Below are 23,173 nucleotides of genomic sequence, written 5' to 3' on the forward strand. Positions count from 1 at the left end.
CCATGCTGTGCAGGAATGACCTCCTCGATGCGTGCTCATGTCAGCCGTAACCGCACTCCTCTTGGAGCAATGCTGCCCTCGCAGTTCCCTTGCAGGAAGCCCCTGTTAATGATCAATGTCGGAGCGACTTCACCTCTTCGGAACGCTGCATGGCTTACTGCTGTGTGTGCTTTGGGTTCGGGGTAGATGGGGAATGATATTTTTATTGGCCTCAATCCCAAGTTTTGCTGCACTAGTTTTGTTAAACAGTTGTTTTTAGTCAGAGAACTTTGTTAACGGGCCTTCCGGGATGTCTGTCTCGGTAATTTTCCACTCCAATGCAAACATATGTGAAAGCGCCATTGATCAGAGGCTATATTAATAAATTATTTCAATATAAAACGTTTAGGGAGGTTTCTGTGCATGATCTGTTCAATCTCAACTGTAGTAACCTTGTTAAACACGCTCTATTTATGTGTTTAATTACATACAAAGATTGCTTGTTTGCTCAAAGTGATACCTACCCACGTGTAAAAATAGCGAGAACTATGTGGTGCTCAGGGGTAGCAAATGACAGGAGAAGTCAAGGAGGTATTTTGATCACAATTAAAAGGGCCCAATCTTTTCCCCGCCCCCACACATGGCAGGGCCACAGATGCATTACTTGAATGACACACACCGTACAAAAGTTGCTCGATCTATAAATTGCTAATTAATGGAACTGTGGTTGAAAACACGAATTGATGGCTCTTTTCCAAGCTCATTGTTGTCGTGTTGGGTGTTCTGGTGTACAAACGATCCAACACGGCTGGAGATGGTGTAACTCAATTTTATTAACTCTTTAACTGTAACAGCACACTGCTAACTTGGGTACGTGCAATACCAGCTAATCTGTGGACCCTGTCCTATCACTATCTGGGTGAGGCACTCAGCACAAGGTGAATGTCTGAGGGGCAGGCTCTGAGCTCGGTGCTCTGAGCTGGCTGCTGCTGGAATGAGCGGGAACTGTAGTGTCCCCTGTTTTTATAGTGCGTGTGCTCTTACTGGTGATTGGCTGCGATGTTGTGTGTGTGTTGGTTGGTCCTACTGCATGTCCATCAGTGTGTGTGTGATTGCACCATGATATGCTGATGTGGGTATCATGACAATTGTGACATCCAAAGCATTGTAACCAACTCACTGCTCATTTCAATGAAAGCATTCCTTCCCGGAGCGATGCTCCTGCTGGATGGAAGCTCACTTTAGTTGGGACATTTTTAGAAAGTTATTTTTGTTCAAGTCAAGTAAAACACGCGACTGATCAGGGGAAGCACAGTGTGTGCATTACGCCTTATTGTTACCTGAAGACAGGCTGCCCTGATTGGATGTCCGATCAGAGCCTTTGTTCCCTCTGTGAAATAAACAGGCTCATGGTCAGATTCACTCAATTCAGCTGCATGACTTAAACAAAACCATTTTGACTGCATCTGTGTCTGTGGGTGGAAGCCTGTCCTGGCAGCTTTCTATTTAACCGCCTGTCACTGTGTGGTTTTCTCCCTATTTTTAATCGCTGAATCAGACTGCTTGCTAATCTTGGCAGCCCACTCGACCCAAAGTTAGCTTCCAGCCCATTATCTACTCCATCACAAATACTGCCCACTTCCACCTCCGTAATCCTGTCCGCCTCAACCCATCTGCTGAAACTTTCACCCCCCCCCCCCACCCCCCCCCCCCCCCCCCCCCACCCCCCCGCCAACAACCCTCTGGCCCTCCAGTTCCCTTCCTGCATATCGGCCACTCCCACTTCTCACACCAATGCCGGCCAGGCCCTCAACCACCGAGGTCTCAGGTCCTGGAATTCCCTCCCCACGTCACACTCTTCCTTTCAAAGTTTTCTTAAACTCCAACTTCTTGGCCCCCACACTCCCCCCCCCCCCCCCCCCCCCGCTCATCGTGTCTCCCTCTTTGACACCTCATGGTGGCTCCTTTTTCCTCTGAGAGAGTAGGTTCTGGGTTCGCATCCCACTCCAGAGTCTTGAAGGCAACGTCTTGGCTGACACTCCAGTGCAGTACTGAGGGAGTGCGGCACTGTCAGAGTCATTAAACCGCGAGGCCTGTCCATCCTCTTAACATCAGTACTTTTGAAGATGGGTACTCCCAGCTGTTCTGATCAATATTTATCACTCAGCCAACATCATCAAAAAACGATCATTCGGTCATGATCACATTCCTCTTTGTGGGAGCTTGCTGTGTACAAAATGGCTGCCACTTTTCCAACAAGCCAACAGCGACTCCATTTCAGAAGTGTTGGTTGTGAAGTGCTTCAAGACAGCCTGAGGTCATGAAATTACATTTTTCTTTCTACATTGGGTCTCCTCCACATTGGGGAGACTAAATGCAGGCTGGGTGGTCGCTTTGCGGAACACCTTCGCTCAGTCCGCAAGCATGACCCCAACGTTCCTGTGGCTTGCCATTTTAAGTCAGTGCCTTGCTCTCAAGCCCACATGTCCGTCCTTGGCCTGCTGCAACATTCCAGTGAAGCCTGGCGGAAGCTGGTGGAGCATCTTCCAGTCGGGCACGTTGCAGCCCTTGGGCCTCAACGTTGAGTTTGGCAGTTTTAGATTGTGACTTTTCTCCACCATCTCAAAACCCCGTTTTAAACATATCCCACACTTGTGTTGGCGCAATGTAACCATCCCGTCCTCTCCCGCACCGGGCCATCCGTCCTTTGTTCTTAAAGTTGCTACTTTTTGTTGCAATCTCTCACACCTACACTTTGATATCTAACACAGTTCAGAGGAAGGGCCAAAAGGAATCGAAATGTCATCTCTGCTCTCTCTCCTTACAGATGCTGCCTGACCTGCTGAGTTTTTCCAGCTTGCCCACTTGAAACTGTCATATCTGTCATAGTTCTCCCACTCACATCATCCGTCCCTTTCCTTTCCTGCTCCCGTTTACACAATGTACTGCGCCTCCTAATTTATTGTCAGAAGTCTTCCAACACCAGGTTAAAGTCCAACAGGTTTGTTTCGAATCATTAGCTTTCGGAGCGCAGCTCCTTCCTTTACCTGAGGAAGGAGCAGTGCTCCGAAAGCTAGTGATTCGAAACAAACCTGTTGGACTTTAACCGGGTTTTGGAAGACTTCTTACTGTGCCCACCCCAGTCCAATGTCGGCAACTCCACAACCTAATTTATTGCCACCTGCAAACTTGGATCTGCAGCTATTTATTCCTTTATCCAAGTCATTAAAAGTTGAGATCCCCAGATCACACCCTTTGGGAAATCTACTTATCCAGCATGATTAAGCCCAGGAATATAGAAACAAGAGAAGGGCATTCAGCCCATCGAGCTGCCGCACCATTCAGTTAGACCATGGCTGATTATGCTCCACAACACTTTCCCCATATCCCTTGATGTCATTAGTATCCAGAAATCCCTCAATTTCTGTCTTCAATATACAAATGATTGAGCTTCCACGGCCTGTGGGATAGAGAATTCCAAAAGGTTCACCACCCTCTGAGTGAAGAAATTCCTCCTCACTGTTCTTCAATGGCCTGCCTTTTCTCCTGAGATTATGCCCCCTGGTTTTAGACTCACCAGCCAGAGGGAACATCTAATCCACGTCTGTCCTGTCATGCCCTGTCAGAATTTAGTAAATTACAACGAGATCGCCTCTCAGTCTTCAGAACCCAAGGGATCGCAATCTCTCCTCGTAAGACAATCCTGCCGTTCCAGGGATTCGTCTGGTGACCCTCTGTTTCACTCCCTCTGTGACAAGTATAAACCTCCTCAGATAACTGGAAAAACTGTGCACGATATTCCAGATGTGGTATCAGCAAGGCTGTTTTCAACTGCAGCAAGAGATTTTTGCTCCTGCACTCAAATCCCCCTGTGATGAAGGGCAACATACCATTTGCTTTCCTCATTGCTTGCTGCACCAGCATGCTAACTATTAGTGACTCGGGAACAAGGACACCTGGGTCCAACCTCTAACTATTTGAGAAATATTCTGCCTTTCTGTTTTTTGCTGCTAAAGTGGATAACTTCACACCTGTTCACATTGTGGGATTGATTTTACGGCGCAGCGTGGCTGATAGAAGCCGGGAGACGCTCCTGGGATCTACCCGGCTCGCAATACCTCGCAAGATCTAACGTGATCTCGCAAGACGTTGTGATGTAAATCCCATCCATTGTGGGCGGGGTCACTTTTTTAGCAAATCTGCATATTAAAGCGAGCCAGCTAGTCTCACTTTAATACGCAGTTTCCTGAGCCTCCTGAGGTGTGGTACTATCTCCTTCGTCTTGGAGACCTCGAGTGAGTACCATTCAGCGCTGGTCTTCACAAACGGGGAACAGATGGAACGGAACTCGTAGGAGTCTCCCCAGGGATCGGAGGCACCCTGGTGCTGCCCTTTGGGCAGGGTGGCACTCTGTCACTGCTGGTGCCACCTGGGTGCTAGCCTGGCACTGCAATGGTGACCAGGTGGCACTTCTAGCTGACAGTCCACTGTTATGTTTCTCTCTACAGTCATATCTTCTTTTCTCTTTCTGTATCAGTTTCTTGTTCCTCCATTGCTGGATCCCAAATTGCTCCCAATCCTCAAGTTTAGCGCTCTTTTTGGCATTCATATGAGCCACTTCCTTTGATCTAATGCAATTTAAACTTATTTTGGTAACCACGGTTGATTTGCCTTTCCCAATGAGCATTTGTGTTTTAGATGAATTCAGCAAAGAAGGACGAAGGGATTGATTAAGAAGGGCGTACAGTATGAAAGGAAACTTGCAGGGAACATAAAGACTGACACTAAGAGTTTCTATAGATATGTGAATGGAAAGAGATTGGTAAAGAGAAATGTAGGCTCCCTACAGACAGAAACAGGGGAATACATAATAAGGGACAAAGAAATGGTTGAGGAATTGAATACACACTTTGGTTCTGTCTTCACAATAGAGGACACACAGATACCAGAAATGTTGGAGACTGAAAGGTTTAGTGAGAGGGAAGGACTGAGGGAGATCAACATTAGTAGAGAAATGGTGCTGGGAAAATTGATGGGATAGAAGGCGGACAAATCCCCAGGGCCTGAGAATCTGCATCCCAGAGTGCTTCAGGAGGGGGCTCTGGAAATAGTGGACGCATTGGTGGTCATCTTCTGGGATTCTACAGACTCTAGAACTGTCCCTGCAGATTGGAGGGTAGCTCACATCACTCCGACATTCAAAAAGGGAGGTAGAGAGAAAGCAGAGAATTGTAGACAGTAAGCCTAACATCGGTGGTGGGGAAATGCTTGAATCCATTATCAAGGACTTTATAACGGAACATTTAGAAAGCAATGGCAGGTTCAGTCAGAGTCAGCATGGATTTATGAAGGGAAAATCATGCTTAACAAATCTGTTGGAATTCTTTGAAGATGTAACCAGTACAGTTGACAAGGGGGAGCCAGTCGATGTGGTATATTTGGACTTTCAGGTGCAGCAGGCGGTAAAGAAGGCGAATGGTATGTTGGCCTTCTTTGCGAGAGGTTTCGAGTATAGAAGCAGGGATCCATTGCTGCAATTATACAGGGCCTTGGTGAGGCCACACCTGGAGTATTGTGTGCAGTTTTGGTCTCCTTCTCTGAGGAAGGATGTTCTTGCTCTCGAGAGAGTGCAGCGAAGGTTTACCAGACTGATTCCAGGGATGGCGGGACTGTCATATGTGGAAGGATTGACTAGGTTGGGATTGTTCTCGCTGGAGTTCAGAAGAATGAGGGGGGATCTCATGGAGACTTATAAAATTCTAACGGGACTAGACAGGGTAGGTGCAGGGAAGATGTTACCAATGATGGGTGTGTCCAGAACCAGGGGTCACAGTCTGAGGATTCAGGGTAAACCATTTCGGACAGAGATGAGGAGACATTTCTTCACACAAAGAGTGGTGAGCCTGTGAAATTTATTACCACGGGAAGTAGTTGATGCTAAAACATTGAATATATTCAAGAGTCGGCTGGATATAGCACTTGGGGAGAATGGGATTAAAGGATATGGGGAGAAAGCAGGCTTAGGCTATTGAGTTGGATGATCAGCCATGATTGTGATGAATGGCGGAGCAGGCTCGAAGGGCCAAAAGGCCTCCTCCTGCTCCTATCTTCTATGTAACAATGTATCTATGTATATCTATTGCAGACCATGAAGTATTTCTTTAAAAAACGATCCATTGCCTGACCACCATCAAATCTTTTTGTGTATTTACCCAATTCATCACAGCCAACTTGTCCCTCATACCGTAATAATTTCCTTTCTTCAGATCTAAGACACTGGTTTCAGAATGAACTATATCACATTCAAACTTAATGTGAAATTCTATCATATTATGGTCACTATTTCCCAAAAGCTCTTTTACAGCAACTTTATTAATAAGCCCTTTCTCAATACACAATGCTAAATCCAAAATAACCTGATCCTTAGTTGACTCCTCAACGTACTGCTCCAGAAGCCCATCTCATACACACTTTTTTAAACATTCATTACGAGATGTTGGCTAGGCCAGCATTTATTACCCTTGAGAAGTTGCTGGTGAATTGTCTTCTTGCACCACTGCAATCCATGTGGTGTAGGTACACCTACAGTGCTTTTAATTAAAGAGTTGCAGGATTTTGTTAACCTAGTCTAAGTGTAAATTGAAGTCACCCCTTATTACCGCATTACCTATATTATATACATCTCTAATTTTTGATTCATACCATGCCCAACATTTCAACTACAGTTTGGAGACCTTTGGACAATTTCCACCAATGTTTGCTGCCCTTGTTTCTTAGTCTTACAAAACTGATTCTACATCTTGATCCTTCGATCTAATATCCCCTCTCACAAATGTACTGATCTTGTCCTTTACCAACGGGCTATCGCACCTCCTTTTTCTTTTTGCCTGTCTATCCTCAATGCCGGAAATCCTTGGGTATTCAGTTCCCAATCTTGGTCCCCTTGTAGCCATGTCTCCGATATGATAAGTAAATCATACTTACTTACCTCAATTTGCACATTCAAATCATAAACCTTTTTGCGAATGCTCATAGACATCCTTCCCACCCCACCTCCAGTTAATGGGGATTGGACAGTTAATACCCCCTTAAGTGCCTCATCCTCCCGCTGCTGGTATTAATCCAGCATCGGGGAGGGGCAACTATAAGCAGACACTGGCGCATTTGTTTGAGGGCTGCCGAGAAGGCCTGATTGGGGGGGGATAACTGAAAGCCACCCCTTACGGCCAACCCTTCCACCCCCACAACCCCTACGTCACGACTCTCTTCCCGCCAACATTCACCTGTGCCCGGGTCTCCTCCTGATCTGTGGGGCGGTATTTTCCGTCCGCTCACGCAGACAGGATTTTACCATCCCACTGATGGCACACCCCTGCTGCAGATCTACCAGCGGAGAGGGGTGCATTTAGTGGGAAACCCCGTTGACATCGGCGGGACCACATGATCCTGCCGCCGCTGAACCGCCTCCAGGCACTGCGCAGCACGCCGCGGCGGGCGAGGAAAATCCTGCCCGGGTGGGTGTCATACCGGCACCAGCCACCGCCTCCCCGGTGGTTCTGCTGAGCACAGAAGAGATGCCGGCCTCTGTTTGGCTGACAGCCCTCAGTGGGTGGGATCGCAGCCAGGGCCCTTGATCCTGTGGGAAGGCCCTTCAGTGGCCTGTCAAGTGCCTGAATAATACAAGATGCTGCGAGACGTCAAGGAAAGAGGCAAGAGGGAAATAAATCCCACCCTCTGACAGGTGAAATGCAGCTTTGATCAGAGGCTAGGCAGCACATAATCAAATTTAATCACTTCATTTGGGAGGTTATTGATTAATTTTAGAAACAGCTTACAATTTTAAGTCTTTGAAGCAAGACCTCTGCTGAACCCTATGTTAGAATGTGGAATTCAATACATAAGAACTAGGAGCAGGAGTAGGTCATCTGACCCCTCGAGCCTGCTCCGCCATTCAATGAGATCATGGCTGATCTTTTGTGGACTCAGCTCCACTTTCCGGCCCGAACACCATAACCCTTAATCCCTTTATTCTTCAAAAAACTATCTATCTTTACCTTAAAAACATTTAATGAAGGAGCCTCTACTGCTTCACTGGGCAAGGAATTCCATAGATTCACAACCCTTTGGGTGAAGAAGTTCCTCCTAAACTCAGTCCTAAATCTACTTCCCCTTATTTTGAGGCTATGCCCCCTAGTTCTGCTTCCATCCGCCAGTGGAAACAACCTGCCCGCATCTATCATATCTAGTCCCTTCATAATTTTATATGTTTCTAGAAGATCCCCCCACATCCTTCTAAATTCCAACGAGTACAGTCCCAGTCTACTCAACCTCTCCTCGTAATCCAACCCCATCAGCTCTGGGATTAACCTAGTGAATACCACATGGATAGCCAAGGTGAACAGCACAGATGCATTTCAGGGGAAGCTGGATGTAGCACAATCAATCACTCACGAGACGAGATGAGAAGGAGTCGAACGATGGCTTTATTACGCAGACTTGTTCCCCAGCAGCACAGTTACAGAATGCGGCTGCTGGGAGAACCTGGGCTCTTATACTCCGTCTTACTGGGTGGAGCCAGCAGGCGGCTGATCTAATCGGGACCCAGTGTCTATCCACCAATAGCCTCTCGGCATCACAGGGTACCTTAATACCCCTAATACATACCACCACACTAGACAGGTATATGAGGGAGAGAGGAGTAGAAGGAGGCTCTGATCGGGTGAGATGAAGATGGATGAGAGGAGGCTCATGTGGGGCACGAAAACTGGCGTCAACCAGTTTGGGCCAAATGGCCTGCTTCTGTTCTTTAAACACTTTGTAATCCTACTCTGGAATGCTCCTTTAGCACAGGTCCAATGCGGCAATAAGGAGGTCATGTTGCCAACTTGAGGACACAAGTCTCATTTTTTGAAGCTATTACAGCAATTTAACAGTACAATCAGAAAATATACCAGCTACTAAGCCAGTTAGCTTGTGGCCAGAAAATAGCAATTTAATACAACACTTAGAGTTGGAGAGTGTGCTAATAGCTGCCTGGAGCCACTGCCCTTTTTAATTTGAACATTTATGCTGAAGAAAGCAATCACTGACAACATTAATTATAAACATTTGAGTAAGAGTGCCCGATGCTTGCATTACTTACCATTTGGCCTCTGTCACTTTTCATCACTCTGGCTTACCCATGCATCATTCACACTTATAATGATGCACTTACTTATCTGACTGTCTTGTATCATATAGGGATGTCTTCTTCACAAGCTAAATCCACTGCAGGCTTAACGAGAAGACTTGATTCTTAATGACTGCCTATAACTAAAGACTGCATTTGCTGAATTTTAAAACGTCCAATGCATAAGTTGCTCATTCTAAAGCATCCGATCGATATACTCTTACTTTTTGACTGCAACCATTGGTACACCGTGCAGTCATGGGCAGTTTATAATAAGGGCACGTGGGCAAACAGGTGGAGGCCATTCAGCCCCTTGAGGTTGTGGTGCCACTCAAGTCAGATCGTGGTTGATCTGGATCTCAGCTCTGTCTCTCCATTTTGGTTCTGGAACCCCCTCATACTCCTGCCGAATAAAAGCCGCTCAATTTTGATTTTGCCAGCTTTCGTTGATCTCCAGCCTCTGCCGGGAGAGTTCCGGATTTCAACTCCTGCCAGTGCGTCAAAGTGCTTGCTGGCATCACCCTTAACCGGCCCGGCACTAGTTTTAAGGTTATGCCCCGTTGGGAAACAGAGTGTGGCACCGAGCCACTTCAGGAGATGTGAGGTCAGATGACCAAAAGCTTGGTTAAAGGGGAAGGTTTGAAGGAGCAACGTGAAGCAGGAAAGCGAGTTAGAGAGGCGGAGAATTTCAGGGAGGGAATTCCAGAACCTGGGGCCTAACCAACTGAAGGTACAGCCACCAAGAGAGCGATAAAAACCGAGGATGAACAGTGGGCAGAATTAGAGGAGTACAGATATGTGGCAGGGCTATCAGGCTGGAGGGAGGGGCAAGGGCATTGAGGGATTGTGTTAAAGGCGCTAGTATATATAAGTTATTGTTGTGTAGTTGTGACAGTTAGAAGACACTGGGCGTGAATTTCCACCCGACGTCAGTGAGGATGGCGGCATGGGAGTCAGGAAACAGGATTCTCGCCGGCGAGCTCTCGTTTCCTGATTCTCCTCTCCTTCCCCCCCCCCAGAGGGCCTTGGGGTCACTAGGCCAGTAAGATTCGCGGATTGGTCAGCACTGGTGTCCCCGTCCTTAAACCGGATGAAACCATCCAACTTTGCGATGACTATAAATTGACAGCGGATAAGGCCTCCCGATTGGGCAAGTATCCGATGCCGCAAATCGAAGGTTTGTGTGCGAAATTGGCTAGAGGTCATTCATTTTCGAAGCTTGATATGAGTCATGCTTATCTACAGCTGGAATTAGACCCTGAGTCCAGACAACACGTGACAATAAATACCCACAGGGGCCTTTATGAATATACTAGATTGCCTTTCAGTGCGTCGTTGGCCTGCGCCATTTTTCAACGCTGCCATTTTTCAACGCCGCCATTTTTCAATGCTGCCATTTTTCAACGCATCATGGAAAACAGTCTCAGGGGGCTGCCTCCTGTTGCGGTTTATTTGGATCACGGGTACAATGGGGAGTGAACACTTGAGCAACTTGTATGAGGTGCTCTGCCGTCCTTCAGAGACTGGCATCCGCCTCAAAAGAGAGAAGTGCGTCTTCCTTGCCGGGGTGGTCATTTACCTGGGGTACCGCATAGACCAGGGTGGATGACAACCGGTAGAAGAGAAGGTGCGAGCAATTCAACAAGCCCCCACACCGGAGAACACGACTGAGCTGTCCTCGCTTCTGGGGCTCGTGAATTACTACAGAAAAATCATTCCTGGACTCGCACCTTGCTCGCCAACGCCCCCCCCCCCCCCCCCTTCTTGCACAATTATTAACATAAAACAGACATGGGCGTGGAGAGCACAATGGGTAGAAGCGTTTGTTAAAGTTAAAAAATAACTGACTTCATCCGGCCTTCTAACGCTCTACGATCCTGTCAAACCGCTGGTGGTCATGTGCGAGGCCTCACCGTACGCCATTGGCGCCCTGTCGCCACACCGCATGGGCAATGGTAGAAAGCAGCCAATTGCATTCACCTCAAGGACACTGGCCTCGGCAGAGCGGAACTACGCACACATTGTAATGGGAGGAATGGCCGTAGTTTTCACAGTCAAAAGGTTCCACCAGTACGTTACAAACGTTGTTTTACGATACTGACGAAACACAAACCGTTGCTGGGACTCTTCAAGGAAGACAAGACTATCCTGCCTAGCGTCGGCCCGGATCCAGGCATGGGCCCTCTTATTGACAGCGTACGAATACACGTTCGAGCACCGACCGGTCACACAGATTGCGAACGCTTTGGATAGACGTCTGCTGACAACACGTCCCCTGACTTCCCCCCCCTCAGAGCCGACGAAGTGGAAGCCACACTGAACTTCATGGTTACGTTGCCGGTCACGGCGGCCCAAATGCGTGAGTGGATGCAGACGGATCCTTTATTGTCCATGGTCCGCCAGATCGTGCTCTATGGGAGCCAACATCGGAAACTGGACAACAAATTGAAGGCTTTTTTGGCTAAGTTGGCAGAGTTCAGCGTCGAAGATGGCATCCTCCAATGGGGAACGTGTGCTGTGGTCCCTCACAAGGTCAGGACTTCATACTGCGAGATCTGCATAACGGGCACCCGGGCAACTCAGAAATGAAAATGCTTGCCCGAAGTTATGTCTGGTGGCCGGGACTGAACGCGGGGATAGAGCAACTGACTCACCAGTGCGGCGTTTGCCAAGAACATCAGAAGCTCCCACCATCGCGTCTCTTCATCCTTGGGAATATCCGGTACAGCCTTGGATGCGGCTTCATGCCGATTTTGCCAGTCCCTTCCAGGGCTCCTGGAAGTTTTTGTTTATTGTGGATGTTCATTGAAAGTGGCTGGGGGCCCACAGGATTTCGTCCACTACTTCCAAGACGAGGATTCAGAAACTACGCCTCTCGTTCAGTACACACGGTCCCGGAGATGTTGGTCACTGACATCTGGTATCCCGGAGGTGTTGGTAACCGACAACGGCACCCCTTTTACTAGCGAAGAGTTCGGGGGTTTCATGAAGGGATACGGGGGGCGGGATTCTCCGACCCCCCGCCGGGTCGGAGAATCGCCGGGGGCTGGCGTGAATCCCGCCCCCGCCGGTTGCCGAATTACCTGGCACCGGATATTCGGCAGGGGCGGGAATCGTGCCGCGCCGGTTGGCGGCCCCCCCCCACGATTCTCCGGCCCGCGATGGGCCGAAGTCCCGCCGCTGTCAACCCACGCCAACCGGCGTGGATTGAACCGCCTTTGGGACGGCGGGACAAGGCGGCGCGGGCGGGCTCCGGGGTCCTGGGGGGGCGCGGGGCGATCTGGCCCCGGGGGGTTTGCCCCCACGGTGGCCTGGCCTGCGATCGGGGCCCACCGATCCACGGGCAGGCCTGTGTCATGTGGGCACTCTTTTCCTTCCGCCTTCGCCATGGTCTCCACCATGGCGGAGGCGGAAGAGACCCCCGCCACAGCGCATGCGCGGGGATGCCGTGAGCGGCCGCTGACACTCCCGCCCATGTGCCGCCCGGGAAAGTCAGTTTCGTGCCAGCTGGCGGGGCACCAAAGGGCTTTCCCGCCAGCTGGCGGGGCGGAAATCAGTCCGGCGCGGGCCTAGCCCCTCAAGGTGAGGGCTCGGCCGCTCAAGATGTGGAGACTTCCGCACCTTTGGGGCGGTGCGATGCCGGACTGATCCGCGCCATTTTTGGCGCCGGTCGGCGGACATCGCGCCGATATCGGAGAATCCCGCCCGGGGTGTGGCACATCCACACGATCCCATACCACCTGACCTCACATGGGCTGGCCACAAGGGCAGTGCAAACGTTTAAAAGAGGCTTGAAGAAGCAGATCTCAGGATCTGTCAACCCACGGCTTGCCAGATATTTATTTTGTTACCGTATCACCACACATGGCGTGGCCGGCGTAACTAAGGGAGAACATTTAATTGGCCAAAGACTCCACTTTCCCAGATATTGGCGAGAACGTGCGCCGCAGTCTGGAGCAGCAGGGGCGTTGCCCAGATAGGCGGACGCGGACTTCGGATTCAAACCAGTTTTACATTCGAAACTTCGGTGATGGCGCCAAGTGGGTCCCAGGAAAGGTAGTTCGACAGCCAGGGCCAGTTTCATACCAGGTTTGGGCACAGGACCGAGTGATGAAGAAGAATGTCGCCCACCACAGAAACAGGAGGCCAGCTCTACGCGAAACTCCTCCGGAGAAATCACGTTCTCATCGGACAGCGCTGGCACCACTGGATTCAAGGGCGTTACTCCCTGGGGAAGAGGCGCAGCGATATGGGGATTCAAGGACTCGGGCTCCAATATGGAAGCTTCAGACGGTGAACAGGCCGGAGAGCAGCCTGTACTGGTCCACCCAAGGGGATTAGCAAGGAAAAGGCGTTCGCCATTGAGATATATGCCAGTCCCGCCCCTGTCAAATGTATGCTGCCCGCTCACACCATCTGCTACCGCAGAAACCATTGACACTTTGTTGGCATTCTAGATAGCGAAGCCACTACCCTTATTGTAAAGCAAAGTCGGGGCGGCACGGTGGCACAGTGGTTAGCACTTCTGCCTCACGGCGCCGAGGACCCGGGTTCAATCCAAGGCCCGGGTCACTGTCCGTGTGGAGTTTGCACATTCTCCCAGTCACTGCGTGGGTCTCACCCCCACAACCCAAAGATGTGCAGGGTAGGGATTGGCCACGCTAAATTGCCCCTTAATTGGGAAAAAAAAAGCATTGGGTACTCTAAATTTATTGGAAAAACAATAAAACAAAAACAAATCAACCAATCCACGGACAAAATTCAAGGAGTTTGTCCCTATAGTGTGTGAAAAAAATATTCTGCGGGGTCGGTTTTGAGTTTTGGAGAGTAAAGTTAGGCATAGGAGCATCAGACAATCAAGAAACACCAGCCATAATCTTTTAGAAGTTGGGGTAAACAAGACAATGGAAATATAGCTCTTGCATGTTTAAGCCACCCAGGCAGACGTAAAGCATGGACAGTGATTAGTGGGTCATGAAGATCTATAACAGCCGTATCGCTAATCGAGACTGAACTTTGTGAGAATGCTGAATATATTAAAATGGTTGTTATCTGTGCTTCATTTTCATAACGCTGGTGGCAAATGAATTCATTTACATGTCCAATTTGAACTGTGACAATGACAGCTGATAAATATGTAAAAAGTTACTTTACAGCCCAAGAAACAATGACATTTGCTGAAGGCGCATGTGGGGTTTTTAACAACAGAAGTTAATTAGTATTACAGATCCTGGAAGAGTTTGCACATGCCTGCCAAATCTGGACAGGGTTATTGTTACCAGATGAGTGGAGGCCGGGAGAGAATCGTGAAAAATGGACAACACAAAAAAGAATAGGAAATGGTCCTAGCTATGGGAGAGGATCCCTACCTGTGTGAGACTTCATGTGTGTTCCTAGATGCCTGGGCTGGCCCAAACTCTTTCCACACTCTCCACAGTTAAACTCTCCGTGCTGTGCCTAAGTTGCAAATGTCCCTGTGGACATTGAGGGAAAAGTTGAGAAAAAAAACCATCATTCCAGGACGAGACATCATTAGTATGTCTGATGTGTCGTTATATGAGGCTACCCTTCAGGCCCCTTAGATGACAAGTGTCAGGTTTCATCAGCGTAACCCCTGTCAGGGTTGGCACACACAACACAGAGAGCCTGCATGAATTACGTTGAATTAAATGATCGTGCCCTGTGATGTGGCCACTCTCGGCATGTCGGGTATGTACATTTCAGAGTAGATGGGCCCATGCTTCAGCCCATCACCCAGCCTTGTGCAGTGGGCCACGTCAAGCTGGCGGAGGGAAGTCGTACAAGTGATGGGACAACCAGCCCCTCACCACCCCTCCACCCTCAAGCACCTCAGAGACAGAGCAAGAATGGGCAGAGGCATCGTGGGCTCCTCAAATTTCCCACTGCAATCTCCATGCCCATCGTCACCCCTCTGAGCTTGGACAGTCGGGGGCACAAGCTTCGCAGAAATCCACGAATGAAAGTGTCCTCGCACAAGAAAGTGTCCTCGCACAAGAAAGTGTCCTCGCACAAGAAAGTGTCCTCGCACAAGAAAGTGTCCTCGCACACGAGAGGAAAGAAAATTCCTGCCTTTGTGCTTTGAGGATCGCGAGTACTACTGCATTCAAAACGGCCCAGCTGATGGGCAGGTTTATATGTTGCAATATATGTTTTCATGATCTTTCTGTTGGCCAATTAAACAATAATGCAAGTCAAAGAATTACTGGAGCGGATCATTGTTTCCTCCATGTGTTCCTGTGTGAATTCAGCACCGCTGAGAGGATTTTTCTGCTCAGTGACAGACATTACTCGGCAAAACCTGGGAAGTTTCATAAAACATAAGAACATAAGAACATAAGAACTAGGAGCAGCAGTAGGCCATCTGGCCCCTCGAGCCTGCTCCGCCATTCAATGAGATCATGGCTGATCTTTTGTGGACTCAGCTCCACTTTCCGGCCCGAACACCATAACCCTTAATCCCTTTATTCTTCAAAAAACTATCTATCTTTATCTTAAAAACATTTAATGAAGGAGCCTCTACTGCTTCACTGGGCAAGGAATTCCATAGATTCACAACCCTTTGGGTGAAGAAGTTCCTCCTAAACTCAGTCCTAAATCTACTTCCCCTTATTTTGAGGCTATGCCCCCTAGTTCTGCTTTCACCCGCCAGTGGAAACAACCTGCCCGCATCTATCCTATCTATTCCCTTCATAATCTTATATGTTTCTATGAGATCCCCCCTCATCCTTCTAAATTCCAACGAGTACAGTCCCAGTCTACTCATCCTCGCCTCGTAATCCAACCCCTTCAGCTCCGGGATTAACCTAGTGAATCTCCTCTGCACACCCTCCAGTGCCAGTACGTCCTTTCTCAAGTAAGGAGACCAAAACTGAACACAATGCTCCAGGTGTGGCCTCACTAACACCTTATACAATTGCAGCAGAACCTCCCTAGTCTTAAACTCCATCCCTCTAGCAATGAAGGACAAAATTCCATTTGCCTTCTTAATCACCTGTTGCACCTGAAAACCAACTTTCTGCGACTCATGCACTAGCACACCCAGGTCTCTCTGCACAGCAGAATGTTTTAATATTTTATCATTTAAATAATAATCCCTTTTGCTGTTATTCCTACCAAAATGGATAACCTCACATTTGTCAACATTGTATTCCATCTGCCAGACCCTAGCCCATTCACTTAGCCTATCCAAATCCCTCTGCAGACTTCCAGTATCCTCTGCACTTTTTGCTTTACCACTTATCTTAGTGTCGTCTGCAAACTTGGACACATTGCCCTTGGTCCCCAACTCCAAATCATCTATGTAAATTGTGAACAGTTGTGGGCCCAACACTGATCCCTGAGGGACACCACTAGCTACTGATTGCCAACCAGAGAAACACCCATTAATCCCCACTCTTCGCTTTCTATTAATTAACCAATCCTCTGTCCATGCGACTACTTTCCCCTTAATGCCATGCATCTTTATCTTATGCAACAACCTTTTGTGTGGCACCTTGTCAAAGGCTTTCTGGAAATCCAGATATACCACATCCATTGGCTCCCCGTTATCTACCGCACTGTTAATGTCCTCAAAAAATTCCACTAAATTAGTTAGGCACGACCTGCCCTTTATGAACCCATGCTGCGTCTGTCCAATGGGACAATTTCCATCCAGATGCCTCGCTATTTCTTCCTTGATGATAGATTCCAGCACCTTCCCTACTACCGAAGTTAAGCTCACTGGCCTATAATTACCCGCTTTCTGCCTACCTCCTTTTTTAAACAGTGGTGTCACGTTTGCTAATTTCCAATCCGCCGGGACCACCCCAGAGTCTAGTGAATTTTGGTAAATTATCACTAGGGCATTTGCAATTTCCCTAGCCATCTCTTTTAGCACTCTGGGATGCATTCCATCAGGGCCAGGAGACTTGTCTACCTTTAGCCCCATTAGCTTGCCCATCACTACCTCCTTGGTGATATCAATCCTCTCAAGGTCCTCACCTGTCATAGCCTCATTTCCATCAGTCACTGGCATGTTATTTGTGTCTTCCACTGTGAAGACCGACCCAAAAAACCTGTTCAGTTCCTCAGCCATTTCCTCATCTCCCATTATTAAATCTCCCTTCTCATCCTCTAAAGGACCAATATTTACCTTAGCCACTCTTTTTTGTTTTATGTATTGTGTTTTATAAAACAATGTCAACAAATACATGCATTACACACATCCCTTTAAAGTAGCAAAAAGGCTACATGGAGAGTATTAAGGAGGAAAGAGAGAGTTAAAGGTAGAAACAGACAGAGAAACTGACAGAGAGAAAGACAGAGAGAAAGACAGAGAGACGAGACAGAGAGAAAGACAGAGAGATAGATAGATGGATAGATAGATAGACAGATAGATAATGAGACGGATAGATAGATAGATAGACGGATAGATAGATGGACGGATAGGTAGATAGATGGATGGATAGATAGACGGATAGATAGATAGGCGGATAGATAGATCGACGGATAGATAGATAGACGGATAGATAGATAGACGGATAGATAGACCGATAGACAGACAGGCAGACAGACAGACAGACAGGCAGACAGATGAATTCCAGAGCTTGAAGCAATTAAAACAAGGATAAAACCTCTTTCGAGAATATATCTAACTCACTCACCTGGAATGAATCATTCAGGATTATGGAATTACAAAATGTTCGAAGCACAATGTATTTTTATTCCAAATAATCCTGATCTCTATCTTCTGAACAGGTTTTGATGCATTTGAACAACAACGATTCCGAAAACCTTCAGAACGTATTCATGTTGCTCTAATATCTCATCCGAAACTGCTATTTCAAATCATCCTAATAAAGCATCAGTTTGTGAACTGCACAGTTGCATTTACGGATTCCACTGTTTTGCAGCATTGTAAATATTCCTTTCTTTGATATGGAAAATGCTGCAACATTCTTCCTCTATTCTAGAATGGATGAGGGGTTAAACTGCCTTTGATCAAAGACAGCAAGCAGCAAATATGGTGTGGCAAGAGTGGAAAAATGAGGTTGTTACAGTAATTCAGAACAGTTTCAACAAAACCGGGAAAGCTGGCTCTGAGTGAAGGACAGGGAGAGCGGGGCTAATTGGATCACTCATTCAATTCGCCCAACAGAGACGAGATGGACTGCATGGTATGATTCTATGACCAGTTTGAGGGATGTCCCATTCTTTGTCATTGTTGCCGCAATGATGCTGGGTGTTGCTTACACCAGGATGCAACAGGTGTACAGTGTTCCCGAGCACCAGGAAACATGGAGGAAGCTTTAAATGACGGCAGCATGTACTATAATGGACATAAAGTACCGCAACGCTTTGGGTTCATTGCAATCTATTTGTGTCACACAGCACTTGTCAGAGGATTGTTTGAACTTGATGGAAGATGGTGCTCTTCTCTAACTGACTGCACCTGGCTCGTCATTTCCATTTCAAAAGAATAAAGTGATAGATTGCACAAACTCCTTTAGAGATCTGGGGCGGGATGCTCCGACCCCCCGCAGGGTTGGAGAATCGCCGGGGGCCGGCGTGAATCCTACCCCCGCCGGCTGCCGAATTCTCCGGCGGCGGGGCTTTGGCGGGGGCGGGAATCGCGCCGCACTGGTCGGCGGTCGCTGGCAGCGCCCCACCCCCCCCCCACCGCCCCCGGCGATTCTCCGGCCTGTGATGGCCGAGTGGCCGTCCGTTTTCAGCGGGTCCCGCCTGCATAAATCACAACAGGTCCATACCGGCGGGACCTGGCTCCACGGGCGGCCTGCAGAGTCCTCGGGAGGGGGCGCGGGGGGATCTGCCCCCGGGTGGGTGTCCCCACGGTGGCCTGGGCCCGCAATCGGGGCCCCACGATCCGCGGGTGGGCCTGTGCCGTGGGGGCCTGTTGCCGCTGTCAACGTCCGCCATGGTCGGTGCGGAGAAGAAAGCCCATGCGCATGCGCTGGGATGACGCCAGCCACACCCTGGCCCTCCCGCGCATGCGCCATCTCGTGCCGGCCGGCGGAGGCCCTTTGGCGCCGGTTGGCGTGGCGCCAAGCCCTTTGTCGCCGGTTGGCACTGTGCCAAACACTCCGGCCCCGGCCTAACCCCTGAAGGTGCGGAGGATTCTGCACCTTTGGGGCAACCCAACGCCGGAGTGGTTCACGCCATTCCTTGGCGCCGGAATTGCCCGTCCCGCCGGTTCGCAGAGAATCCCGTCCCTGGTTACATGAGCAAGGTGAAAGGATTTGAATTCTTCAGCGATTAACTCACTTTCTGACTCCCCAAACGCTGTCCGCCATATACAAGGCAATAATTAGGAGTGTGATGGAATGTCCTCAACAACACTCATTAAGCTCAACACCACCCAGGACAAAGCAGTGCCCTTGAATGGTACCCAATCCACCGTGTTAAATATCCACCCGCTAGCAGGCAGTGTGTACCATCTATAAGAGACACTGCAGAAACTCCAGAGCTCCTTCAGCAACCACCTTCCAAACCCACAAGCACCACGGCCTAGAAGGACAATGGCAACATCCATATGGGAGCACCATCATCCCCTCGAAGTTTTACATCATCCTGCTCTGGAACTATATCGCGGTTCCTGCATTGTTGCTGGGTTAGAATCCTGGAACTCCCTCCCTAACTGTGCTGCAGGTGTACCTACACCACATGGACTGCAGTGGTTTAAGAGGGCAGCTCACCACCACCTTCTCAAGGGCAATTAGTGATGGTGGATAAAGGTTGGCCTTACCAGTGACACTTGCAATCCATGAATATATAGAACAAAATCTTTGTGTTGCGATTGACCCCAAGATGTGCTCCTCACTGTCCACACCAACGTTAAGACTGCCTACTGTCAGCTCCATAATCTTGCCAATCCCACCTTGCCCCAGCAGATTTGCTGCTGGAGCATTCATCAATACCTTTGTTACCGCTAGTCTTGACCATTTCAATGCTGACTTGGTCAGCACCCATCTTCCACCCTACATCAACCTGTGCTTGCCTAAAACTCTACTATCCAAAGAACAATACAGCACAGCAAAAACAGGCCTTTCGGCCCTCCAAGCCTGCGCCGATCACGTGTCCCATCTAGACCAACCGCCTGTATCCTTCTATACCGCGTCTGTTCATGTGCCTATCCAGATAAGTCTTAACGGTCGCTGACGTATCTACAAAATCCATATCTTAAAGTGCACCAAATTGCAGTTACTCATTGCACCTGGATTTGCTGACCTGCACTGGCTGCCGGGTTGGCAACTGAATTGTAAATTCTTCATCCATGTTTAGAAACCCCTTTCTGCTTTTCCCCCTTTCTACCTCCGTAACTTCCCCACAGCCCTACAAACCTCCGAGATCTCTGCAGTTCTGGCCTCTTGTGCATCCCCAATTTTCATTCCTCCACCATTGCCGACCATGTCTTCAGCTGTCTGAGCCCCAGGCTCTGAAATTCCCTCCCTAAATTCTCTCCTCCTCCAACATATTCCTTAAAAAAACACTTCTTAGGCCTCGCATTTGGTCATCGCCCCAATACCTTCCGCTGTAGTTAAGGTGCAATTTTTAATATTGGTAATACTTTTCTGGTCAGCACCGCAAGTGTTTTGCTACTTCAAAGGTGCTTTATATAAGGGGCCCGGCGATTAGCACTGCTGCCTCACGGCGCCAAGGTCCCAGGTTCGGTCCCGGCCCCGGGTCACTGTCCGTGTGGAGTCTGCACATTCTCCCCGTGTCTGCGTGGGTCTCACCCCCACAACCCAGAGAGTTGCAGGGTAGGTGAATTGGCCACGATAAATTGCCCCTTAATTGGGAAAAAACAATTAGTGGGTACTCTAAATTTATTTTTTTTAAACTATTACTGACACGAGCTTCTTGCTTCACATTTATAAGCTGCTGAGATGGGATTTAAACTCGGGTCCCTAGATTATTAGTCCAGGTCTCTGGAATTACTTGCACTACAACAAAACTCCGACGCTCCCGTTCCCAGACATCTCCAACGGAACAGAAGTTATTTTTCCTTCCCGGATTCTTGGAAGAGAGGCCATGCACTGAATCCTGTTGCAATCGGTATTGAATGTGTGTTACAGTGAAACACAAGATTTATGAGTGCCCTCCTCCTCCATTTGATGGGACATGATGTCTTACATTCATGTTTACAGGGTTACCGTCCAATATCAAAAAGTAATTACACACATTGGTGGCATTTCTCGTTAAAACGGGGAGATCTGGCAATCTTCATTAAATGTGTCGTATTTCATGTTTGCTGTTTGCTTTTATCAAAACAGAACAAAATCGAAGTGAGTTCAAAATGAGAAATGGTCAGCAAGTGTTGGGGCGTGGGTTTTGAATTCTAATTTTGTGTCATTTGTGCGTCAATGAGCAGTACAGAGGAGGGATGGTGGTGTTGTGGTAATGTTACTGATAATTTTAGAGACCCAAGCTAAATTTCTGGGGACATGGGTTCAAATCCCACTATGGCATTTGGTGACATTCGAATTCAATTAATAAAATCTGGAATTCTAAGCTGGACTCAGTAATGGTGACCATGAAAATGTTGCTGATTGTCATAAAGACCCATCTGGGTTTTGGGAGGAATTGTGTTATCCTACAGGTGACTACAGGCCCTCGGTGACTCTAAGTGTCCTCTGAGAGGCTCTAAGGGCAACTATAGATGGGCAACAAATGCTGGTCTGGCCAGGGACGCCCACATTCCATCAAAAAAGAAATTTCAGGAACTGTAGAGATGTTTGCGTTTCTGGCTGAATGGGAAGGCTGTACTGTAGGAGGCAGCAGCACTGACCTAACCAGGAAATATATTTGTTTATATATAGCGTCATAGAGTTTTACAGCATAGAAAGAGGCTATTCGGCCCATCGTGTCTGGCTGGTCATCAATCACCTATTTACCCTAATCCCATTTGCCAGCACTTTGTCTGTAGCCTTGTACACTGACATTTCAAGTGCTCATCTCAATGCTTCTTAAATGTTCAGTAAGAAGTCTTACAACACCAGGTTAAAGTCCAACAGGTCCGTGCTCACCCCAGTCCAACACCGGCATCTCCACATCATTCTTAAATGTTGTGAGGGTTCCCGCCTCTACCACCCTTTCAGGCAGCGAGTTCCAGATTCCCAACCCCTCTGGCTGAAAATGTTTTTCCTCACACCCCCTCCGAACCTCCTGAGCCTTACCTTATAATATGCATACACACACAGAGAAGGCGGTAGTAGACACATATTACATCTCACACTGATATAATGCACATTGGCATTCCTAATGTTTGGCGAGACATTTTTTCTGATCTCCCGCCAGTCTAACAGTTCTGGTGAGCATAAAGGTGAGAAAATAGTTTTGTTGTGCTTCAGTCTGTTGCATTTTCCAGTGTGGCCTTTCCCAGATGGAAGCACCGAATCATACACCACAGGAGGAAGACCATCACACATGTGCCAGCTCTGTTTAAGAGCCTCCGACTCAGCTGGCTGTGGCAATGTGCCACCCTGGTTCTGCGGAAATGGGGTATCCTCACAATTTCGGCCCCGAGAGTGGGACTTCACCATCAGCCTCAAAAATAAGAACTAGGAGCAGGAGTGGACCCCTCGAGCCTGCTCTGCCACTTAACTCGATCGTGGCTGCCCTCCTACCTCAATGCCATTTTCCCCGTGCTATCCCCATATCCCTCAATGTCTCAAATATCCACAAATCTATCGAACTGTGCTTTGAACATATTCAATGACCGAGTCTCCTCAGCCTCTGTGACCCTTGACAAAACCTGTAAGAATTGTGCTTGCTTTTCAATGAGAACACCTCTCATTTTTCTAAACTCCAGAGAATATAGGCCCAATCTCCTCATCGGAAAATCCTGTCATCCCAGGAATTAGTTTGGTGAACTTTTGTTGCACTCCCTTTATGGCCAGCATATCATTCCTTGGGTAAGGAGATCAAAACTGCACCCATTACTCCAGGAATGGTCTCACCAAGGCTCTACACAACTGCAGCTGGACATCCTTGCTCCTGGACTCTACT

At 48.4% G+C, this 23,173-nt stretch overlaps 1 protein-coding gene across 2 annotated transcripts in view; it reads right to left on the reverse strand.

Annotated features, from left to right (window-relative positions):
• The window catches only part of znf516 (zinc finger protein 516), a 217,695-nt gene that overhangs the window by 45,300 nt on the left and 149,222 nt on the right, over positions 1–23,173 (reverse strand). The gene's annotated exons all lie outside the window — the stretch shown is intronic.

The sequence above is a fragment of the Scyliorhinus torazame genome, chromosome 11, assembly GCF_047496885.1.
Source record: "Scyliorhinus torazame isolate Kashiwa2021f chromosome 11, sScyTor2.1, whole genome shotgun sequence".
Taxonomy (NCBI): domain Eukaryota; kingdom Metazoa; phylum Chordata; class Chondrichthyes; order Carcharhiniformes; family Scyliorhinidae; genus Scyliorhinus; species Scyliorhinus torazame.